The sequence below is a fragment of the Oryctolagus cuniculus genome, chromosome 6, assembly GCF_964237555.1.
Source record: "Oryctolagus cuniculus chromosome 6, mOryCun1.1, whole genome shotgun sequence".
NCBI classification, from domain to species: domain Eukaryota; kingdom Metazoa; phylum Chordata; class Mammalia; order Lagomorpha; family Leporidae; genus Oryctolagus; species Oryctolagus cuniculus.
The window spans coordinates 23,064,339-23,077,001 of record NC_091437.1 but is presented as its reverse complement, the minus strand read 5'-3'; positions in this window follow the sequence as shown (position 1 = coordinate 23,077,001).

Genomic DNA, 12,663 nt, shown 5'->3' with positions numbered 1-12,663 from the left:
GGACCTTGCAGGGCCTCTCTCTGCTCAGTCCACACCTGGAAGTGAGCTGTACAAACCACAACTCCCCTCTCCCAAAGCCAGCCGTGACAACTAGAAATAGCATTCCATCCTTCCCATGAGTTTGTCTTGGAGCCATAATGAAATCCTCTGATCTGCCCATGTCCGATAACAGATCTTCAGACTCAGTGGCAACAGGCTACTGGCTACAGGCTGCTAGGTTTCCCCACTGCCTTCTCTTACCTTAGGTTGTACCCTGTTTGTCCAATCACATTTCTACATGGCTGTACGTGCTTTATTGAATCCAAGCATAAAAGAAACATCCCCTGTGACTGGGTCTTCATTCCAAAGCCTCCAGGTCACATAAAACCATGAAGAAAGGCATCATCGGCTTTGCTCTTGTTACCCTGTGTTTTGTTGCTCATGACCTTTATGATGAGGAGGAAAGAGATGGCCCCTGTGCTGCCTCTACGCTAACCTCCCTAAAGCACCCACACAGTGCTGAGACCCTGAGCATCAGCATAAAGCCAGAGAAAGGCTTAGAATAAGGGAGATAGGGACAGCGTTACTGGCACAGTGGGTAAACCCACCCCCCATAGTGCTGACATCCTGGCTGCTCCACTTCCCATCCAGCTCTCTGCTATGGCCTGGGAAAGCAGTAGAAGATGGCCCAAGTCCTTGGGCCCCTGCACCTGTGTGGGAGACCCAAAAGAAGCTCCTGCCTCCTGGCTTCAGATAAGCCCACCTTGTGCCTGAATGTTAATAAATGGACGTGTTCACCAAAACTTGTCTCCGGTGCTTCTTGCTGCAGAACGCCATCACCCCACCATCCTGACAGTGTGGGCCTCGCAGGATGAGTCCACAGGCCACAACGGCCAGGGAGGTCAAAGTCAGAAGTCTGGGGCCAGCGCTGCAGCGTACTGAGTGAAGGCTCTGCCTGCAGTGCCGGCATCCCACATGGGCACCAGTATGTCCTGGCTGCTCCACTTCCCATCCAGCTCTCTGCTGTGGCCTGGGAAAGCAGTGGAAGATTCCCAAGTGCTTGGGCCCCTGCACCTGTGTGGGAGACCTGGAAGAAGCTCCTGGCTCCTGGCTTTGGATTGGCCCAGTTCTGGCTATTGCTGCCATTTGGGGAGTGAACCAGAGGATGGAAGACCTTTCTGTCTCTCTCTCTGTGACTCTACTTCTCAAATAAATAAGCTAATTTAAAAAAAAAAAAAAAAAGCCCAGGAGTCTCAAGCAGGGAACTCATTCTCCACGTGGGTGGCAGAAACCCAAGTCCCTGAGCCATCACTGCTGCCGCCCAGAACCTGCACTGGCAAGAAGCTGGAGCCGGCTATGGAAGCCAGGCACCCCCGTGGGGCCACAGGCTTCGTAACTGGCAGCTTAACTATCAGGCCAAGGTTGTGTGTCAGTTCCATCATCTGTGAACTCTGAAGTACCCTCGTCCACTCTGTGAGGACAATTCAGAAATTGCAGTCCACAGCGTGGAGTCCTCGTTTGACTGTCTCACCACCAGGTGGCACCAGCGCTTGTTCTCAGGGAGAAAAATTCCTTCCGCTTTCTCCTGGTTTCCGTCAGGTTTCTAAGGGATGGGAAACAAAGTTGACCTCATTTCTTCCTTTGACTGTTACTTGGCAATAATGTGCAGCCTGGGACTGTTCTTACAAAAGCCCAGTAAGAACTGGATTGGTGCGCCTGGGGTTCCTGAGGCGGCAGGAGAGGCAGCCCCCTCCCCAGACAACACACAGACAAGTATTGACTTGGGTTTAGAGTCCCTAGCCCACAGGGCTCTGCGGTGCAACCCGGCCACTGTCTCATCAGCAGGTAGATTTTAATTCCCTTCCCTTGGAGCTGTGTGGCTCACTGGTCACCAACAGAATGTAGCCTAAGGGATCTGTGGGGCTTCTTGGGCTACACAACTCCCACCATTTGGGCTGGAAGATTTGCACTGGAGCCTTGAGCCACAGAGTGAGTATCTGGGGCTTCCTGAGTCTGCCTTGCGGTGAGGAAGCCCTAACTGCCTTGCATAGAGAGGCCTTGATGTTACAGAGGGAGCTGCCTCCCCCAGCCACACCAGAGCTCAGCCCCCATCAGAAAACATCTCAAGAAACCCCAGCCAGGGCCGGCGCCGCGGCTCACTAGGCTAATCCTCCGCCTTGCGGCGCCGGCACACCGGGTTCTAGTCCCGGTCGGGGTGCCAGATTCTGTCCCGGTTGCCCCTCTTCCAGGCCAGCCCTCTGCTGTGGCCAGGGAGTGCAGTGGAGGATGGCCCAGGTGCTTGGGCCCTGCACCCCATGGGAGACCAGGAAAAGCACCTGGCTCCTGGCTCCTGCCATTGGATCAGCGCGGTGCGCCGGCCGCAGCGCACCGGCCGCGGCGGCCATTGGAGGGTGAACCAACGGCAAAGGAAGACCTTTCTCTCTGTCTCTCTCTCTCACTGTCCACTCTGCCTGTCAAAAAATAAAAAAAAAAATAAAAAATAAAAAATAAAAAACAAAAGAAACCCCAGCCAGAAATGCCTAAAATCCTCACCTACAGAAACAGATTTTTTTAATTGTTTCTTTAAGTTACTAAGTTCTGGTCGTTTTTCATAGAGAACAGATAACTAGACCATTGTATTTTGCAATAAAATATTGTTAACCTGAAGAAGATATGTGAATTAATTTAATAAGTCAGTGCTTTGGATATGTACAGGGCTACTTCACGAAGGTAACAGAGGCAACACTGCAGTACACTGAGCCACACGAGCCGGTGCCAGGCAACTGAGAGCCGGGGGGCGCTGGGCGACTCTGCGCCTTGCTGAGGACAAAGCACTGTGAACAGAGGAGACCCAAGAAGACAAGGGGTAAACCTCATCAGATGTGTCCCTTGTGCAGACTTCCCAGGAGGAGCGCAAGAAGCAGCACCAGATGCCCCCATCACATCTCAGTTCTCTAGCAAGACCAGGACGGCCACAGAGAGACAGGCTCAGCGGCCAAGGCTCCTTGTAAGCTAACAAAAACCTCTGTGCCACAGCACAGAAACAGAAGTTCAAGGACCCCAATGCATCCAAGAGCCCTCCTCTGGTCTTCTTCTTGGTTTGCTCTTAGTATCACCCAAAAACCAAAGGGGAACATCCCACGGCCCACCCACGGCCAGGGGGCAGAGAACCCGGGAGCCAGTGCAGCAATGACACTGCCACCGCCACCAAGCAACCTCTGGACGAGCAAGCTGCTGAGCGGAAGGAAAAATGCAAATGCAGCTTCCCACATACCGAGCTGAAGGAAAGCCCGACGCAGTAAGCAAGGGAGATGGCAAGGCTGAAAACCAGAGGAAGAGCAAGATGAAAAGGACGAAGACGAAGGTGATCGTTATGAATACATTGGGTCTACCACTTTATTTTCTTGTCTATGAAGTATTTAATCCTCCTGTATACAGTGACTCCTTGACAACTTTTAATTATTAATTATTATATATAATTATATATATATTATATATAATTAATTATTTAAATGTAAGGGCTGGCCGGCGCCACGGCTCACTAGGCTAATCCTCCGCCTGCGGCACCAGCACGCCAGGTTCTAGTCCCGGTTGGGGGGCCGGATTCTGTCCCTGTAGTTCCTCTTCCAGTCCAGCTCTCTGCTGTGGCCTGGGAGTGCAGTGGAGGATGGCCCAGGTCTTTGGGCTCCTGTACCCGCATGGGAGACCAGGAGGAAGCACCTGGCTCCTGGCTTCGGATCAGCGCAGTGCCGGTCATGGCGGCCATTTGGGGGGTGAGCCAACGGAAGGAAGACCTTTCTCTTTGTCTCTCTCTCTAACTCTGCCTGTCAAAAAAAAAAAAAAAATGTAGGGCTGGCACTACAGTGCTGCAGGTGATGCCTCTGCCTGCAATGCAGCCAGGATCTCACATGGGACTTGCCAGCTCCAAACCTGGCTGCTCCTCTTCCCATCCAGCTCCCTGCTACTGTGCCTGGAAAGGCAGTGGAAGATGACCCAAGTGCTTGGGCCCCAGCACCCATGTGGGCAACCCTGATGGAGTTCCTGGCTCTCAGCTTCAACCTGGCCCAGCCATTTGGAGGGTGCACCAGCAGATGGAGGGTGTCAGCCTCTCCCTCTTTCTCTGTAACTGTGCCTTTCAAACACAGGTTAAAAACTGTTTAAAAAGTGTTTTAATGTAAGGCTGGGTAAGGTTTGTTTTTAAACCATACACAGTGTTTTTCTGTATAGTTAACACCCTGCCAAATGTGTCTTTAGATAGCCCTGTCCTGGTGGTATATTCCATAGCCACTAACCCTGCCTGGTACAGTATGGGGGTTGAAACCTGGCATGGAAATTTAAAGCAGGTTCTTGCTGGTTAACAGCACAAATTAGCTACGTATAGGGACAGGACTCTTTATCTTCAGTTGTCTCATGCAGTGTATACAAAATAATCATTCTGTTAACTAAACCCTATTCTGTAATTACAAAACAAAAAAAGTTGCAGCTGTTTTACAGACATTTGAATGTTTCTAAGATGATTTTTATTATTTAAAAAGGGTCATGGAAAATGGAAAGCAAAGTTTATTTCAGTACAACAAAAAAAAATCTTAAAGTCCAAACTTTTTTTTAAGATTTATTTGAGAGGCAGAGTTAGAAAGGGGCAGGGGGGAGTTCTTCCATCCACTGGTTCACTCCCCAGATGTCCAGAATGGCCAGGGCTTGGCCAGGCCAAAACCAGGAGCCAGGAACTTATTCCGGGTCTCCCATGTAGATGCATGGGCTCAAGGGACTCGAACTGGTGCCCATAAAGGATGCCAGCATCACAGAGGGCAGCTGTACCTGCCATTTTTGGCCCTCCACACAAACAATTTGAAGATCCTCACATATTAATTTTTTTCCCAACTTCATCATGTTAAAGTCAAATTTTGATATAATTAAGATGACTCAATGCAAGCTGCCTTATTTTCATCAATGCTCCTTGCAGTTACAATAAAAGGAAATTAAAGTGAGCTCCTTCAATAATTCATTATCTTCCAAAGCTATCTACAGTAAGAGACCTGTGTCCTGAAGCACAGAGTAAATTAGAGCAATGCATACGTGTTAAGAAAACTCTACAGGAAAATCACAAGCCGGGTCCTCCACAATGGAGAACAACAGCATGGAGGTTCCTCAAAAGGCAAAAATAGATCTACCACAGGACCAGCTATTCGCTTCAGGGTAGATACGCAATGGAAGTGAAAACCGCATTTGAGACACCTGTACTCCCACGTTACTGCAGCACTGCTCTCAACAGCCAGGATCTGCAACCAAACTAGATGCCTATCGATGGATGGCTTCATGAAGAAAACATGAGTGATACGGAGCAGGCACTGTGGTGCCTCAACAATAAAAGGAAAAGTCTGCATATCCTTCCTAAAAATATTTATTTGGAGGGTAGAGTGACAGAGCAAGAGACATAAACAGACCATCCATCCCCAGGTTCCCTCCCCAAATGCCTGCCAACAGCGAGGGCCAGGCCAGGCTGAAGCCAGGACCCAGGCACTCCCTCTGGGTCTCCCACCTGGGTGGCAAGGACCCAAGCACTTCAGCCACCATGCACTACCTTTGCAGGTACTTTAGCAGGAAGCTGGCTGAAAGCGTAGCAGCTGGGAACTGAACTGACACTCCACTATAGGAAGGCATCTCAAACAACGGTTTAACCCGCTGCACCACGATGCCCACCCAAAATTTTGCATTTCTAACATAAGCACTAAGCCCTCGGCATATATGTTTTCACTCATTTTCTCCCAGAGATTGACTGGATTGACTCACTGGGAAACAGAGAAAACTAACCTGCTCATTGTCACACAGGGAATTGCTGACAAAGCTACAGCTAGAATACCCATCTGGTTCTGAGACATTCTGTATCAGGGTGCACAACCACTATCGTACTGTCAGTACTTTAATAACCGCTTATGCAAATAAGTGATAGATTTACATACATGAATAGTGAGGATCCTATAAAAAGCGATTTAGGATACAGGAGAGATCATCTCTAAGAAGGAAGATTAGCTTCCAGGGAAGGATAAACTTGAGACGCAAGAGGAATACCTCCTCCACTGTAAGACTAGCAGGCAAGGCCAGCACCTGCACACGTCCCTCTGCCCAGAGGAAGGCCGAATGCTAAGGACAGTGCCTGAGAACAGTGGAGAGTGGAGCTGGGCAGCTGCCTGTGTGAGAGGTGGCACAGCGCTGAGGATGGGCACACACAAGGAGCTCGCGGTCAGCACTGGGCAGGCAGCCGGGCTCGGAGAGCAAGGCCTGGCAGCGGCCAACAGCACAGGTGTGCACTTTTCTCCAACAGCACTTACAGCCCACGGGTAGATGGTAGGCAGAATTAGCCCAGAGTTAGTGTTCTGCCAGCCTGCTGGGAGGGGCCGTACAGCAAGCTGGCTGCTGACAGTGAGAGTCCTCCTTTTCTTCATCAGTATAGTTTAGCTTCGTCATTACTTTGCAAGAGAACTCCTATGACTTGGCTATCCCTTAGATATGTGACTGATGTCTTAATGATCTATTGCTATGTTACAAATCACACCAAAATGGAGTCTTCTAAAAATATGTATTTATTTGAAAGGCAGAATGACAGAGATTGATCTTCCATTTACTTGTTTACTCCCCCAGTGCCAGCAACAGCCAGGGCTGGCCCAGGCCACAGCCAAGGACCAGAAACTCCATCTGGGTCTCCCATGCGGTGGCAGGGACTCAGGTACTAGGGCCGTCATCTGCCGCCTCCCAGGTGCTTCAGCAGGAAGCAGGATTAGCAGCAGAAGTAAAACTCACTCACAGGTGCTCCGATGTGGAATGCAGGTGCCCCCCAGGGCAGCCGGACCTGCTGTACCATGTGGCCCACCTCATGTCTAGAACAATGATCATTTCTTATCTCACACCATTTATGTAGGTCAGGAATTTAGGAATGGCTTGGCTGGTGGGTCTGGCTCAGGATCCCTCGTGAGTTACAATCAAGATGTCAGATGTGTCTGCAGCCATCTGAAGGCTTGCCCAGAGCTGGGCAATCTGCCTCCGATGGCAAGCTGGCAGTGACTACTGGCAGGAGGGCTGAGTGCTTCACCATGTGGCTGTCTCCATGGGGGCTGACTGTGTGTCCTCGTGACATAACAGATGGCTTTCCCCAGACCAAATGGCTCAAAACAACACCAAGGCTGCAATGTCTTTTGTGTCCTCCTCTCAGAAGCCAGACATCGCCATTTTACAATATCCTATTGGCTGCACTATTGAGCCACAGCGTGGGAGGGGACGGCACAAGGACACAGGGACCAGGAGGCGCAGATCATTAAGAACCATCTTGGAGGCTGGCACACCACACCAAGGAGGACTTAGGCGCCTACAGGATTAACATTTGATGATGTTCTAAATAATAACAGAGTAGCATTGTAAAAATATCTACCCCAAACCCTCACCTCGCAGTCAACTCCCTGCTCATCGGTGTGTTCTCGCTCCACTGGATGGGACGTCTTTGAGAAGTTCTGCTGAAGAAACGCCACCCGCTCAGACCACAAAGAAATTGTTTACGTGGGATTCCACCCGCCCTGGCTGGCAGGGCATCCTGTGCAGCATTTGGAGTGACTGATCTCACCAATCCCATGTTTAAAACAGTAAAACTGACATAAATAAAAACAGAAGAGACAATAGGCCGTTATACGTTCTGTTTTAAAATACAGTATTTCTTTACCACATGGAATTGTTAGGAGGGAAGATCGAATCATTCAGGAGTTGCCAGCGCCTTACAGCGAGTCTTCCGGGCAAGAGTGACTGTGACGCCCTTGTGTAGTCTCCACACCCGCCCCTGGATGGCCTGAAGGTTGGAGGATTCTCTTCTAATACCACCTGGCGTCCTGCTCATCCAGGCACCCAGATGCCTAAATCAATAAGCATGCATCACAAAACAAAAAAAATCCAGCATTCATTTTCATCTATAAAGAAAACTTCATGTTAAAAGACCTCTATGAATTTGTAACAAAAATTAAAATTTTCATAAAATATGCTAAATGTCCAGTTGTGTATTTTTAGTTTGGTTGTGTAGCCTGTACAATTCTGGCAGTATCCCTGGCACAGGTATCGCACGTAATTTTTTTAAGTGAAAAAAAGAAAAGATAATATAATCTGCCTAGCGTCCCTCCTAAGTGGCAGATCTGAAATTTGAACCCAAATTTGAGTGCTCGGTCAGTTTGCCACAGGGCTCGTCTGCATCACGTTCCTTTAATCCTCGCTGAAAACCCACTTCCGGGGCTTCCAAAGAGTAAGGACTTTGACAAGGGCATAAGCTAGCGAGTGACTGTGCCACTACTCAAATCCAGATCCAACATGCTCTGCTACAACACAGAAACAAAGTTTAAAAAGCAATATATTTGTATTATAAACACCAAATTAGGAAGATGATCCAAACAGGTTACTGCAATAGGCAAGCGTTCCAGTGAAGAACGGCCCTACCAGCACTCCGTCCCATCTGCTGGGGAACGGAATCAGGTTTCCAACGTTTCACACAGGCCAGCTCAACAAGTAAATCACAAGAAACAGCACTTTGTGAGAGGCTGTGAAAAGAACAACGCTTTATCCAAAGGCTTCTCTCTCGGCAAGGCTGCTGTGGGTGCGGCTGGCAGGGGCGAAGGGGAGAGGGACGGAGTTACAGGATGCTTTCCCAGAGCAGGGAACTGTGCAGCTCAGCCCTGGCTGTCACTGGCATTTGGGGAGCCGACCAGCAGATGGAAGATCTCACTACATCTGACTGCAATTTGAAAACAGAAGAAATACGCTCAGCAGTATACACTGCACCTCGAATGTCTGCTCAGAGAGGCACCCCGGAGTCAGAGCTGCACCCAGGATGGATCTCGGGCTGCAGGTGGTACTTCAGACAGGAGCTTCTTCCCTACCCCGCCTATCTTTCTTTAAATACATTTTGTTTACCAAAAAAATGAGCTTAACAATAAAATAGCATCATCGTAAGGATTTTTTTTTCAAAAAGTTTAAAGTTTTTGCCAAATAGCAATTCTAGAAAATGAAGGCAATTCTTCTAAAAACCATATATTCTAAAATTCAAGGCAGAGGACAACTGCTGTGTTATCTCAAAAGACCTTTCTGTGAGTCTGGGACATCCTGTCCTACCAAGAAGTGCAAAGAATCCTACGGTCATGTCAAAGCGACCGCAGGACAGAGTAGGCACTTGGTGTAGAGCCTAAGATGCCACTTGGGACACCTACATCCCGTATCCGCGGGCCTAGATCTACTGCCTACCCCAGCTTCCTTCTAGCACATAACCTGGGAGGCAGCAGGGGGTGGCTCAGTCCTTGGTCCTTACCACCCGCTTGGGGGACCCAGATCAAGTTCTGTCTGCTGGCTTTAGTCTGCCCAGTTCCAGCGGCTGGAAGTACTTGGGGTATAAACCAGCACATAGGAGATTCTCCCTCTCTTTCAGAGAGAGAGAGAGAGAGAGAGAGAGAGAGAGAGAGAGAGAGAGAGAGAGAGGAACTAAACTGGCTCCTACTATCCAAATATGGGACAATTTGAACATATAAATGAGTAATTTCAATAGACTGAAATTCAATAGAATGAAATTACATGTTATGATCCATGAGTTCATATCAATACTAACAAAATTCGAGGGGTGGGTGAGCGGGCATTTGGCACAGCAGCTTCAGCTGCCACGTGAAACACCTGCACCCCAGCTCAGACCGCCTGATGTGAGTATTGGCTGCCCCACTGCCAACCTAGAATCCTTCTAATCCTCACACTGGGGGGCAGCAAGTAATGGCTCAAGCACCTCTGTTCCTGCTACCCACAGAGAAGACCCAGATGGAACTCTGGGCTCCTCGATTCGGCCTGGTCCAGCCTTGGCTATTATAGGTATTTGGGAAGTGAATCAGCTGATAGAGAATCAATCAATTTCAATCTCTCTCTCTCCCCCCCCCCCAGCTTTCAAATTAAATGAAAATAAGTAAATTTGAAATTAAAAAAATTTTAAGTAATCACATTGGAAGATGCTGCTGAAGCAACTCATTAATCTGAAAACTGGTAGGTAAAAGGAAAGAATCAGACATTCATTGTCATTTCTGCACAAAGTGTATTTCAGAATAACCAAATACTTCAGGAAGAGAAGCTTTTTTGTATGGAAGCATTTGGGCGAGTGGAATTGAAAACTGTCATTGTGTAGCCCCTAAGGAAATAAGGGAAGCAGACCAAGATCATCAGTGCTGACATCGTTTTAGATCAGCTGGAGCAGGCTGGGAACAGCAGGACCCACAGATTAACTTTAGCATCGCAATAAAGAGACAACCAGTTACTGTGTGCAGCCTAGCACAATGCAACAGAAGGCACATGTACACACCATCACCTATGAAAAATTCTTGTGCAGAAAATCAAGCAGGAACCTCATCAATTTCTTGATCTCATTACCAGTTTTCAAATACTACAGGAGTTAGAAAAACAAGAACAACAGAGCAATAGCATGGAGATGCAATCAGCAAAACCCAGAATTTGGAGAGAAATAACTTAGCTTCTTCAATAAATAAATTATGGAAGGGAAGGAAGTGAGATGGAATCCATCAAAGAGACTTCAGAGACACAGGTTAACCGAATGCAATGTGGGACTGTATTTGCATCCTGATTCCAACATTTACGTGGCAAAAACCCTTACAAAAGTGTTATCCAACCAAATCTAACAATATGTAAAAAATTATACACCATGTCTATCCCAGGGATGCAAATTGGTTTAATATCCAAAATCAATTCATGTACCACACCAGATTTGTAGAATAAATCACAGGATCCACAGATGAAGGAAAAGCATTTTACAATGTCTGGCATCCATTAATGATTATAAAAAAAATTCTCAACGAACTAGGAGCAAACTAGGACCTTCCACAACCTTTCAAAGGGTATCCATCGCAGGGGAGCCGGCGTTGTGGCACACCAGGTTAAACTGCTGCCTCGACGCCAGCATCCCATTTGAGTAGTTACTAGTCCTGGCTGCTCCACTTCAGATCCAGCTCCCTGCTGACGCACCTCAGAAAACAGCAAAAGGTGGCCCAAGTGCTAGAGCCCCTACCACTCATATGGGAGACCCAGAGTCCCAGGCTCCTGGTTTCGGCCTGGACCGGCCCATCATCGCAGCGTTTGGGGAGAGAACTAGTGGATGGAAACTGTATCCTCTTCATAAATCTACCTTTCAAATAAACAGATCTTTTTTAAAAAGAAAAATAAAGGGCATGCATCATAAATGTATAGTTGGGGCTGGCATTGTGGCCCAGTGGGTAAAGCTGCCGACTCTGATGCCAGTATCCCGTTTGGGGGCCAGCTCAGGTCCCGGCTTCTTTTGATTCAGCTGCCTGCTACAGGCCTTGGAAAAGCAGAAAATGGCCCAAGTGCTTGCCACCTACGTGGGAAACCCAGATGAAGCTCCTGGCTTCAGCCTGGCCCAGTGCTGGCCGCTGCAGCTATCTGGGGAGTAAACTAGTGGATGGAAGACTGATTATCTCTCCTCCTCCCTTTTCTCTCTGTAACTCTTTCAAATGAATGAATGAATGAATGAATGATTAAAAGGTACAGTTAAAATCATACTTAATAACTAAAGACTAAAACGGTTTTTTCCCTGACATGAAGAACATGGCAATGATGTCTACTCTGTGTTTTAAGATTGATTTATTTATCTGAAAGGCAGAGTTAGAGACAGAGACAGAGACAGAGACAGATCTTCCATTTGTGGGTTCACTCCCCAAATGGCTATAATGCCCAGGGCTGGGCCAGGCCAAAGCCAGGAGCCAGGAGCTTCATCCAGGTCTCACACATGGGTGGCAGGGGCCCAAGCACTTGGGCCATTTTCCGCTGCTTTCCCAGTCACATTAGCAGGGAGGTGACTCAGAAGTGAAGCAGCTGTGACTTGTCCATTTGGGATGCTGGTACTGCAGGTGGCAGCTTAACCCCCTGTGCCACAATACCAGCCACTCATCTCACTGTTTCTACTCAACATTTTACAGTCTTGTATGGAAGATTCCAGGCAGTGCAACAGACGACAAAAAGAAATTGAAGGGTATAGAGAGAAGGTTTAACTTTTGGTTCTCAGATGATGTGATCCCATAGGCAGTCCCTGCCTTAACGATGACTTGACTTGAAGACTTTATGACTCCGTGATGGTGTGAAAGTCATACATCTTCAGAAGAAAGTTCCAATGTTGAGTTTCGACCTCATCCCAGGCTAGCAATCTCTGGTACAATGCTCTCTTATTGTCGGGCAGTAGAAACAGCTGCCAGTCAAGTAGACAAGAATGAGTCAGCAACCAATGCTCAAGAGTGTACAGTGTTGCCAAGCTGTGATGTTTGGTAGGTCAGGTGTGTTAAGTGCATCTTTAACTTAAAATATTTTCAACACATGATGGATTTATATCAAAGTATAACTCCACCATAAGCTGAGAAGCATCAGTATAGAAACTTCTAAGAAATCTATCCCCCTACATCTTCCTAAATCTATTGAGTTTTACAAAGCCACCAGATAAAGGATCAATATTTTAAAAATGGATTCTGGGGCCTGTGCTATACTGTAGTGGGTAAAGCCACCGCTTGCAGTGCCAGCATCCCATATGGGCACCGGTTCAAGTCCCAACTGCTCCACTTCTAATCCAGCTCTGTGCTATGGCCTGGGAAAGCAGAAGATGGCCCA